We start from the raw sequence: 15,155 nt of genomic DNA, 5'->3' as shown, positions 1-15,155 counted from the left end.
TCTTTAGTTTTCTTGCCCTGTAGAGGACCAACAGCAACAATATACTGTTGCAGCTGATTATGAGATCCCAGCTTCTTTTTATCTCTCTTGTATTGTATTTTAGTTTTCTTTTTATAAATTTGTGTATTTGTATTATGTTTTTGAACTTGCAGAAATAAAAACAAACAAACCAAAATGGTTGAATGGACGAATTTTTGACCAAAGCTATGTATTGGGGGGAACCTGCCCCTAAGTTAAATAACAGTATAAAAAGATATAACATTAAAGACAAAGAGAGAGAGAGAGAGAGAGAGAAAGAGAGAGAGAGAGAGAGAGAGAGAGAGAGAGAGAGAGACGGATTACTAAGTACCAGTCGTCAAATACTAGGTCCGCGTCCTAAGTCCACGTCATTTATCTATAAGTTGGCGTCACTGGTCAATTCACTCTCATGGACGCGCACAGGGGCGTCGCCAAAAGGGGGGGGGGGTGTGGGGGGGGTGCGACACCCCCCCCCCACCTGTCAGGATTTTGTCGGTAAAATTGCGCTGCCGTCGGGAAAAAATAGAAAAGGGGAGGGAAAAAAGAGAGGGAAAGGGAAAGAAAGGAAAAAAGAAAAGGAAAAGAAAGAAAGGAAAAGAAAGGAAAGAAGGAAAAGAAAGGAAAGAAAAGAGAAGAAAGAGAGAGAGAAGAGGAAAAAAAGAAAAGGAAAAAAAAGAAGAAAAAAGAGTAAAAGGGAAACAAAAGAAACGGATGAAAGAGAGGAGAGAGAGGGGAGGTAAGAGCCCGAGAGAAGAGGAGTGGGAGTAAAAGAGAGAAGGGGGTTGTTGGGTGGAGTCGTCTCGTCGAGGGAGCAAGAAAGACACGGTCAAATATGTTGCTGTGTCGGGTCAGCTGTGTCGGTGTTCTTGCTCGATCCTCGTGTACTAATATCGATGCAGAAGTTTGTAGTCGGTGAGATGTATATTGTCGGTCGGTCGGCTGACAAGTTTTTTTCCCTACGAACTGTGACTTTTTATCCGCTGTGACGACTTCGAGAGTGACTACAACTACAATACTTGTATTTTTTCTCAAAGTTTCACTTTCCTATAATATCAGCTAAAGAAATCAGAGGTTTAACATTTTCGGGGAAACTAAATTCAAACAAAGTTTAAAAGTCAACAACGGTACGACGAATCGTTTTCCTTTCTCTATATTGTGATGAAACGCCAAAGATTCCGCGCTTCGCGCGGAAGGGGAAGATTTAATTTAGACGAGTCGAGAACGGTACAACGAATCGTCTTCTTTCTCTAATAATTTAAGGAAACGTCAAAGCTTCCGCGCTTCGCGCGAGAGGGGGAAACTGAATTCAGAAAAATATGGCTTATTAAGAGTCGAAAACGGTACGACAAATCGTCTTCCTTTCTCTATATTGTGTTGAAACGCCAAAAATTTCGCGCTTCGCGCGGGAGGGGAAAACTTCATGTAGACGAGTGGAGACAGTACTATCGTCTTATTTCTCTAATAATTAAAGGAAACGTCAAAAATTCCGCGCTTTGCGCGGGTGGAGGAAACTGCATTCAGAGAAGGATAAAGAGTCGAGCCCGGTTCAACGAATCGTCTACTTTCTCTTATAATTTAATGAAACGCCAAAACTTCCGCGCTTCGCGCGGGAGGGGGAGAACTGAATTCGGATAAGGATTAAGAGTCGAGCACGGTTCAACGGATTGTCTACTTTCTCTAAAAATTTAATGAAACGCCAAAACTTCCGCGCTTCGCGCGGGAGGAAGAACTGAATTCAGATAAGGATTAAGAGTCGAAAACAGTACACCGAATCGTCTGCTTTTTTCTCATAATTTAATGAAACGTCAAAGTATTAAGAGTCGAGCACGGTTCAACGAATCGTCTACTTTCTCTAATAATTTAATGAAACGCCAAAACTTCCGCACTTCGCGCGGGAGGGGGAGAACTGAATTCAGATAAGGATAAAGAGTCGAGAACAGTACACCGAATCGTCTGCTTTTCTCATAATTTAATGAAACGTCAAAGCTTTCGAGCTTCGTGCGGGAGGGGGGGGGGACTTCTTAGACAAGGATTAACAGTCGAGAACGGTACAATAAATCGTCTTCCTTTCTCTATATTGTGTTGAAATGCCAAAACTTCCGTGCTTCGCGCGGGAGGCCTATCACCCACCCCCCCCTAATGAGCGCGTTTCGCGCGCTCTTTAAGTGATTCGCTTGCTCTCTTCCGCCCCTCCCTAAAATAAGATCCTAGCTCCGCGCCTGCATTAAAATATAGCTATGATTACTAAGTTGACGAAATAATTCATGTATTTATGTCGTCGAGGAAAATAACCATTAATTTTGCGCATACGCAAGTACTATATATAGATAGTCCATAGGAAAAATAATTTAATTTGGTCGGTAATTGGTGGCTAGTTTTGTCGGTAATCGTTGGCCTCGATCTACACCCCCCCCCCCCCCACTGAAAAAGGTCTAGCGACGCCCCTGCGCGCACTTATAGCATAATTTGTTTATAAGTACGGTTCATCTATTTTCTCTTTCATTTCATTTTAAGGGGGGAAAAAAAGAATAAGAAAAAAAGAGAGAAGCCTATATTTAAATTATATTTTTGATACTCTTATTTAAAAAAAAAAGAGAAAGAAAGAAATTAATATTAAAAAGAAAGGCGTTGGTGATAATAGTCAGGTCTTGACTGATTGCCATTACAACAAAAAAACAACAACAAGAACAACAACAAATGTCGTCGACTTAGATCTAAGTCGACGGTATTTTATGTTGAAAAGAACTTCACCAGTCTACTCTTCACTATGGAATACCGTTTGCGCAATCTTCTTGACTTGAATTCTGTATTTTTTAATTCAATTAATGGAGCGGAATATAACAATGTCAAGTTAACGATTGATACTGAATTCTAAATTAGGAAAATAATTGGATGAGGTTTGTAAAGTCTTAAGTAATATTTACCGGCGGTATGTAATAAAGTATAATTTATATTATAGCATGAAAATAAACATGCAGCGGCACTCCGTACATCGTTGGGCTGTCTAGTCTCAACGAACTTGGATTTCGATGGTCTGTCTGCAACGTAGGTCTTCGGATACGTTCAAGTTCATTTATCCATAATGGCCTCGACAAATGATCGTGATATTGAAACTTAGGTAATTTACTTCACACAGAAACGTTGCTTTTAACTACCCGAAAAGTTTGTCACAGGTACGGTACATGTAACCATTCTCGTGAAGCCAATGCGCTGCCCTGTTCGTGCGCGCACGTCTAACTCCGGGAAGCTCCAACACCGGCGCCGCAAGCGTCGCGCCGGTGTTGGAGCTTCCCGGAGGAGTTAGTTCACGTCATGTCACTATAAAGTTTGTACATGTCTGCATAGCCCTTAGCGGTTCATTTCGTGTAGTATAGATCTAGACTACATCTAGATCTAGACTAGACTCTACTATTAATACTGGCGCTAGATGGCTGACAACAAATCATGTTGCTGGAGTGTATAGATCGAGGCTGTCAAACTCAAAGGAGCCAGATGTAATCTCAGCGGAACAAACCGTTGATATCAGAGACTGAAGCTTCTAGTCTAGTCTATGCGAACTTCCACATTTCTATTATAAAGACCAATTTTCTTTCTCTATGTCTTTCTGCAGACTGCTGACGACATCAATAGAATGCTGGTGGTTGGTATTCCTCCCGACGTATACAAGGCATAATATAGAGAGGGGCGGAAAGGAAATAGACCTGTATAAAGCAGCGTTGGCAGGCAAAAACATGGCAGACATGGGAGACAAAGACAAATCAGTAGAAAAGGAGGAGGAGGAGGAGGAGGAGGAGGAGGAGGAGGAGAAGAAGGAGAAGGAGAAGAAGAAGAAGAACAACAACAACAAGAACCGCAAGAACAAGGAGAAGGAGGAGGAGAAGGAGGAGGCCTAGTCAAGATGAAATATAATCCAAAAGGTATGATATTCAAAACTATGAAATATACATGTATCTAGTTCAAGGTCAAGTTTCAATTTTATTTTATTTCACATTTCACGAAATTAGAATTCACATAATTGACAAAATTAGAATATGATATGAAATATACTAAAAGTATCACATATATTATCAATTCTTTGTTAAGACGTCAAAATTAATTGTATTAAATAGCAAGTTATACAGGGTGAAATGTGAGGAACCAATTAAAAAGCTCAGCTTGTAGATTATAGGTTGCCCTAAATAAAACTAACATTTGATTGAAATGGTTGCAATGGTGATGGACGTAACAATAATAATAGGTGGGCAAGAAGGCCTAACGGAAGATGATATACAAAGTGAAACAAGCAAATATAGCCAAAACAGCAAAAACAAAATTGGAAACAGCGAGCACATTCGCATTCCCGAAGGCCCTCCGAGAACAGGCGCGATACATCAGAACATAATTGTCGGAAAAGGCCAACTGTGTAGGTCGTACCGAGGCGACAATATTCATGAAATGTTCAATGTACAATATCATAACTAGGCCTACTTTAATTACAATGTTGGTCATATGAATTAAAAAAGGACTGCCTAAGCTTATGCTTGAAACAATTCAACGACAGGGATTCTATCTCCTTGTTCAGCGTGTTCCAAAATGTTGGTCCTAAATGGATTAATGTTTTGAGTGCAAATACAATGCGGATGCGGAAGAGGTGAAAATAATCATTTTTTCTGGTGGGATGAGTGGACGGCATTGTTTTTTTATGAACATGGAAGTAAAGACACTGGGTAAATCACCTTTGTTTAGCTGGTACATGAAGAGGCCAAGACAATAATAGTACAAATCCGATATTTTTGTTGTCAGTACGAAAATATCCATCAGTATGCGAGCGAAAAAATCAGCAAAGTTAATTGTTCGTACTGATCTTTTTTTAATAATAAAAATATTGTCCATGTTTATTTTCGAACAGTTCCCCTGTGCTAGGGTGATAATAATGTACCATATAAGATGTTTAATACATGAGAAGGAAAATAACATTTCAGTTTATTTATAATATCTGTAATATGATAACCATCAAAAGTCACCCATCGAACAGTTGATAACATCCATAGCCATGAAAACTAACTAATAATTCAGCAGCTTACTAGGCTATTATGAAGCAAACTAGCAAACTCTTTAATATGTTGCTAATAATGACATCATTGGGTGCATAAGTCTTTAAAAAAAGCATCTGTAAATAGATGAAATAAAAGAAAATTGTATGCGGTGTAGTGATTAAAAATCAAGGTCACTGATTAAATAATATCAGACAACCCAACGTTGCTTAAGTATTGGGTTGGGTTTGTAGATGCATGTAGTAGCATGATTTAGCTTAATAATTGAAACAATTAAACACAGTACCGGTATATATTATACGGTAATGAATTAGAATTGGTTCTTGGTTCACTGACAATTGCATCTTTCCATGACAAATTACCTTCAGGGAAAAGGAATCGCATACGAAGACGATGCCCGATATGTCGAGAAGAAACATCAGATATGTCAAAGCACCTTGAACGGAAACACAGACTAAATGGAGAGGAACGGTGGAAGTATATTTATCAAGCAAGATCCAGGTATGTTTGACCACACTATACACTTTAACAACACCATATGTCTGTTTGATATGGACAGACAGCTAATAGAGATGTTAGTGTTAGTGGTGGTTATTTTACCTGACTGCTAAGAAAGCATGAATGCTTGGTAGTAAGCAACCAGAGGACCAACTGATTTAGGTTCTCTCCTAGGGACCTGGTAATGAGGATTAATGCCTTACCAAAGGGCACGAGCTCATCAACTTGGTTTTGAACTCAGGTCGCCGGAGTATGAGACCACCGCTCTACCAACTGAGCTATCGCGTTAGAGCAATTACCCAATGTATTTTCTAAGAATAATTATTATTCCGATATAATGTATAATGACTTGATTAATTTGCATGATTTTTTTTTATAGTTTCATTATTTAGGTTTTCATAAATTCATATGGGGATTCATGAAATTGAGAAATGTTTTTTTTTTTTTATGTTTCCATAATTATTTTGTCCATGCATGTGTGCATCGATTGGTCTATCTTTCCAGATTTAGCAATGTACTTGTACAAATATCACATGAGTCAAACAGTGAGTGTGGAATAGTTATATGCTGGAGTAGGAATTCTTCAATGCTGTAGACATGATTGTTTAGAGCATGTTTTTTAAATCTGTGTTTTTTGTTTTGTTTGTTTGTTTGTTTGTTGTTGTTGTTTTTTTTTTTTTTTGTTTTTGGGGGGGGCGGTTAAGTCTATTAACAAGTTCTTGTATATATCTTGCATAGTTCACAGTAACAACTGTTTTGTTTTTTCGTACAAAGTGTCCTTATTCAACGCTTAGGAAAAAAAGAAGAGAGGAAAAGGCTGACTGCCCCAAGTGTCCCGCTAAAAACCTGTCTAATTTGTGGGACCACAACAAAAGGAAACATTCGGGAGAGAAAGAAATACTGGTACATGTACAAAGTGGTAAGACTTGATTATCTGACTGTAAAGTAGATTTTTGATGTTCTTGCATGAGATACATACAAACAAAGTGGTAAGACTTGATTGTCTGACTGTAAAGTGGATTTTTGATGTTTGTGCATGACAATATAAAAACAAAAATTTATCTAAATCTTTTTTACCAAAATAAAGAGATTTTTACAGCCAAGATAAGAGAATATGATTGTTTTTTTCTTCTAATGACTTAAATAAATAAAGTAAACTGAATTCCTGTTGAATACAGTTAAAGATTGTTTGGTATTTAGTAAAGCAAAGCGCATGTCATGCCATTATTTCAATTATGGTATTTGTGTACAGAAATTCAGAAGTCTCTACAAATTGTCTCATGTAGTACATGTATTGTAAGTGGTGAATAATAGAATCTATTTGAATTATACTTTTTTACAATATTCTTATAAATTTAATTACAACTGTAGCTGGAAAGCAAATATGTTTTTCAGCTTATGTTGAAAGCTACAATTGGATTATATTTGTAGCTTTTCCTTGATGAATTAACCTTTAATTTCGTATTTAGCTTTATTTGCCTTCAATAGAACAACAGGAAGAAGAACTGGACATTCTTCAAAAGTATGGGCAGTATGTGCAATTCTGCTCGGCTGGCCACCACATATCAAATGTTAAACGAGTTGAACAGCTACTTGGAAGAGTAGGAGGGATGAAACAACTCTTCGTTGACAAGGGATCAATGTAATCAAGGTAATGTTTAATAATACAAGAGCTATTGGGCCTTGGAGTTGGTTGTGGTGAAGAAAGGTTAAAAGGTCGCAAACGATTTTTGTCTCGCCTGCGTAGCAAAAAGCGAGACATAGGCGCCGCTTTTCCGGTGACGGCGGCGGCGACGGCGACGGCGACGGCGTCAACATCAAAAACTTAACCTAAGGTTAAGTTTTTGAATTTTTGGTATAATTTTTAAAGTATAAGTTCTTAGTCAATGAAACTTTGACTATAGGGTAATCAAGTATCCCCAATCATGTGAGTAGAATTTCAGATCACAAAGTCAAGGTCAAAGGTCATTTCAGGTCAACAGACTTGGACTATGTTGTAGCATCATCATCAAAAACTTAACCTAAGGTTAAGTTTTTGAATTTTTGATATAATTTTGAAATTATAAGTTCTTAGTCAATGAAACTTGGACTATAGGGTTATCAAGTCTCCCCAATCATGTGAGTAGAATTTCAGGTCACTAAGTTAAGGTCAAAGGCCATTTAAGGTCAACAAACTTAGACTTTGTTGTGGCATCAACATTAAGATTTTCAAAATGCTTCTTCTTCGTTATTTTTCAACCGATTTTGATTCTGATTGTTTCATATGATAGGGCTACATGTAGGAGGGGATTTAAAATTTCTACACAGAATCGTGAAATTCATTATCTATGCTAATATATGCAAATTTATTCGAAATCACAAAAAAGGCTTCTTCTCCTTTATTTCTCGACCGATTTTGATTTGGTTTGCTTTATATCGTAGAGCTAACTTTGGTACACTAAACTTCTACACAGAATTTTGAAATTGTTCTCCATTAATTAATTATGGTAATTTATGCAAATTTATTCCAAAAATAACAAAAATTGCTTCTTTTCCCTCTTTTCTTGACCGATTTTGCCTTATCTGGTAGAGCTAAATTTGGAACAATAAACTTCTACACAGAATTGTGAGATTTTGCTCCATTGATTATTTATGGTACTTTATGCAAATGAAATGAAATTATGTCCCTTCCAGGGCATCAAATTTCTATTTTTTGACCAGTTCAAAAGTGTACCACATAAAATTTACGATATTTGTTGTTGTGAGATGCGGATGAGCGCTACGTCATTGACGTTCTGGTTTATCATATTGAATTGCGTTATGCAGGCGAGACCGCCGAGAGCGTTTCCCTTGTTTGCTTCAGGCATGGATTTTTCATTAAATTCTTTGATAATTGTTGGATTCTTCAATTATGGGGTGACAATCTGGCATATGTTGATATGAGTGAGGAATGAATATCAATCTGCCATTAAGGGCAGCTCAAAGGTAAAGACCATTCAGACAATGAGCTGGAGTTAAAAGAAGCAGAAAAGTAAAAGGAACTGGTTGACAAAAGTTTGAGGTTGTGGGTTCGAACCTCGGCCGCGTCATACCAAAAGATGTTAAAAGATGGGAGTTGTTGCTACCTTGTTTGGCGTTCAACAATAAGGGATAGAGCAACATCGATCTGGCGCTGCTCAGTGGCTGCTGGGCTCACGATCAATCGGGCAAAAAGAATTTCCGTTTCGGTTTAATAAAATTTGGAGTGGACTATTAGGCTATTATTATTATTATTATTATTATTATGAATTTTGTATTACTAGTGTTGAGATTAATCAAACATCAATGGGCAATTTTGTACTGTATCATGTGTGTACTATTTGCATTGATCTTTGACTTGACTTGCTTGACTTAGGTGCATAGGACGGTGTATCCCCTTGCTCCCCTGCCAGAAATCATGCTCCAGTCTCATCTGTCCTGGGCTCGTTGCTCTGCCTCTTGTGTGGATAATCCCACATCGCATTGAACCTGGTCCTTCCATCTCTTTGGAGGGCGTCCCCGTGGTCTGCGTCCATTAAAGTAATTTTGGAATGCTTGGTATGGTAGGCGGTGATGCGGCATGCGTAAAACATGGCCAAACCATTTCAAGCGACGTTTGGTTATTTCCTCGCATATGGTGCTTGGGACATTCAGTCTCTGCCTGATCTCCTCATTCCTAATCTTGTCCATTAGGTGAACTCCAAGGATGGTCCGGAGACACCTCATTTCAAATACCTCATGCTTATTTCTATCAGACTTTCGGAGAGCCCAGGATTCTGCTCCATATGTGGCAATAGGGAGGATAAGTGCTCTGTAGATCCTGACTTTGAGTCTCCTAGAAATATCTTGGTTGGACCAGATGGCACTTTTCAGTCTTCCGAATGCCCAAGCGGCCAGTCTTGTACGTCTCTTCACGTCCTCTTCTATGGATGGAACTGATCTTTGTGTAATATGTAATATTTCAATTTCAAAATAGGGGTTGTAAAAATTGATGTTGCAAATATATCATTGGCAACATGTATGATGGATATAATTCTTGAGGGGGAAAAAGAAATTGATTTTTAAAAAGTCTTTTTGTGCTGTGCCATTAATAACTTTGTTGACATTTTATGTTTGATTGAACACATCTTTAAGATTGATGTCAAATAGGCCAAACGTTCACTGACATGTTCCTCTCCTTTTCGGCTTAAAAGTAAAAGTGTATTATCTAAATGGGTGTCTCCTTTCATTATCATATTTATGCTCTGATAATAGTAATTATCGTAGTAGTTAATACCATGAGAAAATAATGTGGATTTGGGATGCATACCTGAATCCGGTCATTCCATTGTCAAATATAATTTAAGTTTGTGCTCCTGATATTGCAGTTTTATGTATTATTCACCTAAATGTAGGAACTGGTATTCATTTCCCCCAATATACAGGGTTTATGAGAAATTGAAAGATCAGTACCAGCCTAATCTGTCTATCTATCTATCAGGCTATAGTTCATACAGACGTTGGACCAGGCGCGTACGCAGGATTTTTTTCAAGGGGGGGGGGGGGGGGGGGGTAAGGGGGTTTACACAAAATATCAAAGGGGGGGGGTTTGACTCCCTCAAACCCCCCCCCCCCCCCCCCCTGTGTACTCTCCTGCATTGCACAAAGCCCTCCTCATAACATTTCCATTCTCTTCTGTCTCTAGCTGTCCTAGTCCAAGCATCCATTCCCATGTATGATGTTAGATCATCTCTCCATCTTCTCTTCTGCCTTCCTCTTCTTCTCTTCCCCATCCTTGGTTGCCATTCTGTTAAACGATTTGTCCATCTATTGTCCTGAAGTCTTGCTACATGCCCAGCCCATCTCCACTTTGATTCTCTGACCTTCTCCATGATGTCTTTAACCTTTGTTTTCTGGCGTATGACTTTGTGGTTGATTTTGTCTCGGGAGAGATAAATGCGCCATCTTTCTCTCCATAGCTCGTTGAGTAGTCACAAGCTTCTGTTCTAGATCCTTTGTCAATGACCATGTTTCTGATCCATATGTCATATTTGTTAGAATGCATTGGTTGAACATTCTTCTTCTTAGTGACATGGGTATGTTTTTATCGGTCAACATGCCTTGTATCTTCCAAAGTTCATCCATCCTGCTTTTACTCTCATCATAACTTCTTCTTTTGTGGTGTCCTCCATTTTCAAAGTTTGAGTATGAGGATATGGAGGGAATGGGAATCAACGAGAAGCAAATTGGAAGAATGGAAGGTCTTCTGAAACAAATGAACATCAATAATGGAAAAAGTATCAGAAAAAGAGCAAGTGAACTCAAGGACAACATAGAAGGTTCATCTTAAATTAAAAAATAAAGTTGACTAACAGGTTTTTTCCCAAACTTGTTTTGGTTGGCGTTTATCAAGTTTTATATACTAACATGAGTTTTATTGTTTGGTGTTTTTGACACCAGATTCTTGATAAGCATGCAACAGTTATTTCAGCATGTGATACATCAAGATTTTTATTTCATTTCAGTGACTGAAACAAGTTGGAATTTGCGTTATCTTCTAAAAGCATAAAGGATACCAGAACACTCAGGGAAAATCAATTTTAATGAAAAGAGGGGATAGAGAGAAGCAATCTTAAAAAGTTTCATCAAAATTGGTTAAAAATGAGAGAGTGATGCAAGTTTTAAAGTCTCAATTTACTTTCTATGGTAATCTTCAAATTGGCAATATTGCTTCAAAATGGTAGGCTGTTGTGGACAACTCTCCGTATGTTTTGTACTACAATTTTCAGATTTTCTCCAATATCTAAAGATGCTGCTTGTCTCTTGTGAGTTCAACATAATAGTATTGATTGTCTCTTACATTTGTAGAAACATTGATAGCCGTTGAGAACTTGAAAGGTTTTCACAGACAGTTGATGGCACAAGCAGAAGTAACATCAGGTCAGTATAAATCTGCATTTATGAACATGTAAACACCTGTACTTGCAGAAATAAACTTTGCAAACCTATTCATGAAGTAACCATGCTCTTTTCAGTTTGGATGGCTGTTTGTTTCTGAATTGTATGTCAAGATGTTAAGTTAGTTATAAATATTTTGTTGTTGTAATGTATTAAAATTTATCAAAATAATATTGTTTTGTTATTCATGTTAATATAAAGTGCCTAAAACGTTAGAACCATTTGTAATAGGCACTATATAAAATGTTATTGTTATTATTATTATTATTATTATTATTATTATTGTTATTATTATTATGCAATGCAGTTAGAAAGTAAGGTGAATATTATACGTCAGTGTTGGGGGTTGATGGACAGAGTAATAAATTAGTTCTTCATATCTATTTTTGTAAACTTCATTTGTTACATTTAAAACAATATCAACTTTGTTATTTTAAAAACAATCCAAACCATAAATCAAGTTTATATTTTCATGACATGGTTGCCAGTCCGTCAAAGAATCTCATTCAAAATATTGTTAATTGTCTATAAATCATTGAGTGGTCAAGCCCCTAATTACATCAAAGAATTACTTCAACTCAAAGTCCAATCACACAGTCCTAGCCTGCGCAGTTCCACAGATAAATTATTGTTTCAGATTCCCCATGGCAAAACTAAAGTAACTCTTGGGGACCGTGCTTTTGCTATTGCTGCCCCCAAACTATGGAATAGCTTGCCAATAGAAATACGAAGCACTCCATCTCTCAATGTTTTTAAATCCAATTTAAAAACTTATTTGTTCAACTGAGTGATCTTATTTTGTAGAATTTAGTAAAAAGGAGCTCTTAACCAGCGCAGCTGAATATGTTTTGTATAAAAGCTGCGCTATATAAATTTATTATTATTATTATTATTATTATTACATGAAATTAATATGAATAATTGTCTGACGTTTTAATGAATTGTTTAGAAATTCGGCAGAAAGGAGTACCGATCAGCCCCACTGAATTAGAAGATTATAGGAATCTGTACTATTAGCCCTGATCAACACCGCATCAAGGAGTGATGTCTTAACCAACCTAACAGTGGGCCACATGAAGAGTGCACCGACTGGCTTACATGTAATTTAAGTGAGTTGTTTTCATTAGTATAAACCAACATGATTAGGAGATTATGGTTTTCCTCTTGTTATCTTTACAGAGTTTGTATAATGTTAGGACATTACAGAACTTGTAACTTGTATTCACTGGTCATGTTGTCTATCTTGCCTTATATTGATTCATTTCAATAATTCAAACAATGATTTTATTTTTTTCTATACCACTTGTATTTAATTATGATAATGCTGATAATGATGAAATATTGCTCAAAGCCCCTCGCCAAAGTATTATTGGATTCTCCCTAATGAAACATGTAATTTGAAAACAAAGTATATTTGTGGCTATGAAAAGTATTTCCATAGGTACAATGAAATAGGAGATGTTACTTAATTCACAAATCTTGATTAATGGATTTATTATAATTAATTCATCAGACCAATGAAATTTAAGGGCTAAAAGGAAACCTTTTAATTAACCTTATGAACAGTCCAGCATAAAAATTTGCCAGCTCTAATCCTGCAATTTTTCATTCCGAAATGTTAATTGAAGAATTTGTATTGATTTTTAAAGGTGCCTGAACACAAGACTTGCACCTCATATGGCAGGGCAGAAGTCATCCTTGACCCCTACGAGTATGAGCTATTTGACTCGTACTTAAAGTTTGTCCGACCAGTGTACGAACATGCAGAAGAAGATGGTGATGGTGATGATCAACGGCCCTTCTCCATCCAGACCACTGGTGCTCCATTGAAAAAAACGTCTCCGGAACTTCAGAAAAGCTGGGTGAGGTGGGGGTATAATAGCACCATCAGTAAAAGAGCAATCAGGAAGACGGTGGCAACAATTGTAATTAATTTTTTTGAAAAATATAGATTTGTTATGCCTCCGTCTGGAGGCATTATGTTTTCGGGTTGTCCGTCCATCCATCAGTCCCGTTTTCATTCTCGTTCTCGCGATAACTTAAAAAAGATTTGACGGATCAACTGCAAATTTTGATCATGTATGCATATGGGAGGGACAATTTTTTCATACAGTGTTACGTAAGTTCATGTAACCCATCAGGTTTACTAATCAGCCTCTTTGTAATTATGTGTATAACTGTGAACACATAGGTTTGTATGAACCATCTTGATCTATTCCTCGTTGACTCATTTTTTGTCTCTTCACTTATGATCTTTAACTAGTCCTTCTGGTTGAGGTTACACAAAGCCAGATCAAGAGAAGTCTACATTTATGCATCTTGGTGACTTCTGAAATATTTAGACTTTTTGATAAGGCTTTCACTTTCTATTGAAGGCACCACTTTCATGAAGAAGAATGCAGAGTAGAGGTTACTTTAAACTGTCTAGTTTCAATTGTATGTTTACTTGCTTTTCCATGTATCACAGACTATCATTTGTACCACAGCTGTAATAAAGGCATATACATTTAAATGTACATTCAGTGATTGCATCAATTTTTGCTCTAAACCGCAAAAATCTTTAATAAAAACCAAGTTTTCTTTTCCTTGAACAGCAAAATTGCTCTTTATTGTCTTTAACAAGGGTGCGTTTCGTATTGACAACGTATGAAGAGTTTTTATGCAAAAAGTAAGTAAAGTAAGTTCGGTGTCATCTAGTACCATTCTTTTCGAATGATACATTCCTCATTACATATTAAGGTATATTGTTGAAGATATCTTCAAAAGTAGCATAATTTTTTTTCCCTTTTTTTTCTTCTTGATCTTTAGTTGAAAATACATGAATCTCAATTTGACAAAAATGGATAAAGTGGTTTTTGCATTCACACTCTTCATATATACATTACAGTTTGTTTACCTACAAGTAATGATGTACCATAGCTTTGGTGCTAGTGAATTTGGTCTCAAAATGGAATTGATAATTTTATTTTCCCAAGGCACTTTAGAGATATTGGCAACCGAAGAATAGCCATTTAAGGAGAAATATAGAAAAGAGATGTAAAAAATGAAAAGAAATTAAATTTGTCAGGACACTTGATAAACCCACAAAAATGTTAAATAATATTAACCAAATCTGAATTCTACAATCATGAAATTAATCAAATCAAATGTGATATCTCCTTTTGAATAATGATAATGCACCAATGATGACAAAGCTGGTAGAAGAAGGAAAGGCCGAAGAACAAAAAGGTGGAGGAGGAGGAAGCTAAAAGAATGATGATGATAAGACAAAACAAGAAGAAGAAAAAAAACAGAAACAAAGGGCAAGAATTAAGATGATAATGATGCAACTAATAAGAGTGAAGGGAGGAGAATAGGGTTAGGATGATACCTAATGATAAAGAAGAGTGAATATGATGACGAAGGGAGGAGAATAGGGTTAGGATGATACCTAATGATAAAGAAGAGTGAAGATGATGACGAAGGGAGGAGAATAGGGTTAGGATGATACCTAATGATACAGAAGAGTGAATATGATGACGAAGGGAGGAGAATAGGGTTAGGATGATACCTAATGATAAAGAAGAGTAAATATGATGACGAAGGGAGGAGAATAGGGTTAGGATGATACCTAATGATAAAGAAGAGTGAAGATGATGACGAAGGGAGGAGAATAGGGTTAGGATGATACCT

The 15,155-nt window shown here is 36.9% G+C and overlaps 2 long non-coding RNA genes across 3 annotated transcripts; both read left to right on the top strand.

Annotated features, from left to right (window-relative positions):
* Positions 1–2,685: 2,685 nt before the first annotated feature.
* LOC115926846 lies at positions 2,686–3,782 on the top strand. The gene is made up of 2 exons (XR_004065302.1): positions 2,686–3,136; positions 3,629–3,782. It is a non-coding gene; the product is annotated as an uncharacterized LOC115926846 (long non-coding RNA).
* A 43-nt stretch (positions 3,783–3,825) lies between these two features.
* LOC105445957 lies at positions 3,826–14,082 on the top strand. 2 transcript variants are annotated; one of them, XR_973566.2, is made up of 7 exons: positions 3,826–3,935; positions 5,420–5,552; positions 6,324–6,468; positions 7,019–7,200; positions 11,394–11,465; positions 12,433–12,592; positions 13,133–14,082. It is a non-coding gene; the product is annotated as an uncharacterized LOC105445957 (long non-coding RNA). The 2 variants fall into 2 exon arrangements; XR_973565.2 differs by having other exon boundaries at positions 6,324–7,200.
* The last annotated feature ends 1,073 nt before the right edge of the window (positions 14,083–15,155 follow it).

Source organism: Strongylocentrotus purpuratus, unplaced genomic scaffold (genome assembly GCF_000002235.5).
Source record: "Strongylocentrotus purpuratus isolate Spur 01 unplaced genomic scaffold, Spur_5.0 spur5_scaffold_2, whole genome shotgun sequence".
NCBI classification, from domain to species: domain Eukaryota; kingdom Metazoa; phylum Echinodermata; class Echinoidea; order Camarodonta; family Strongylocentrotidae; genus Strongylocentrotus; species Strongylocentrotus purpuratus.
This window is presented reverse-complemented; position numbering and strand designations above follow the sequence as displayed.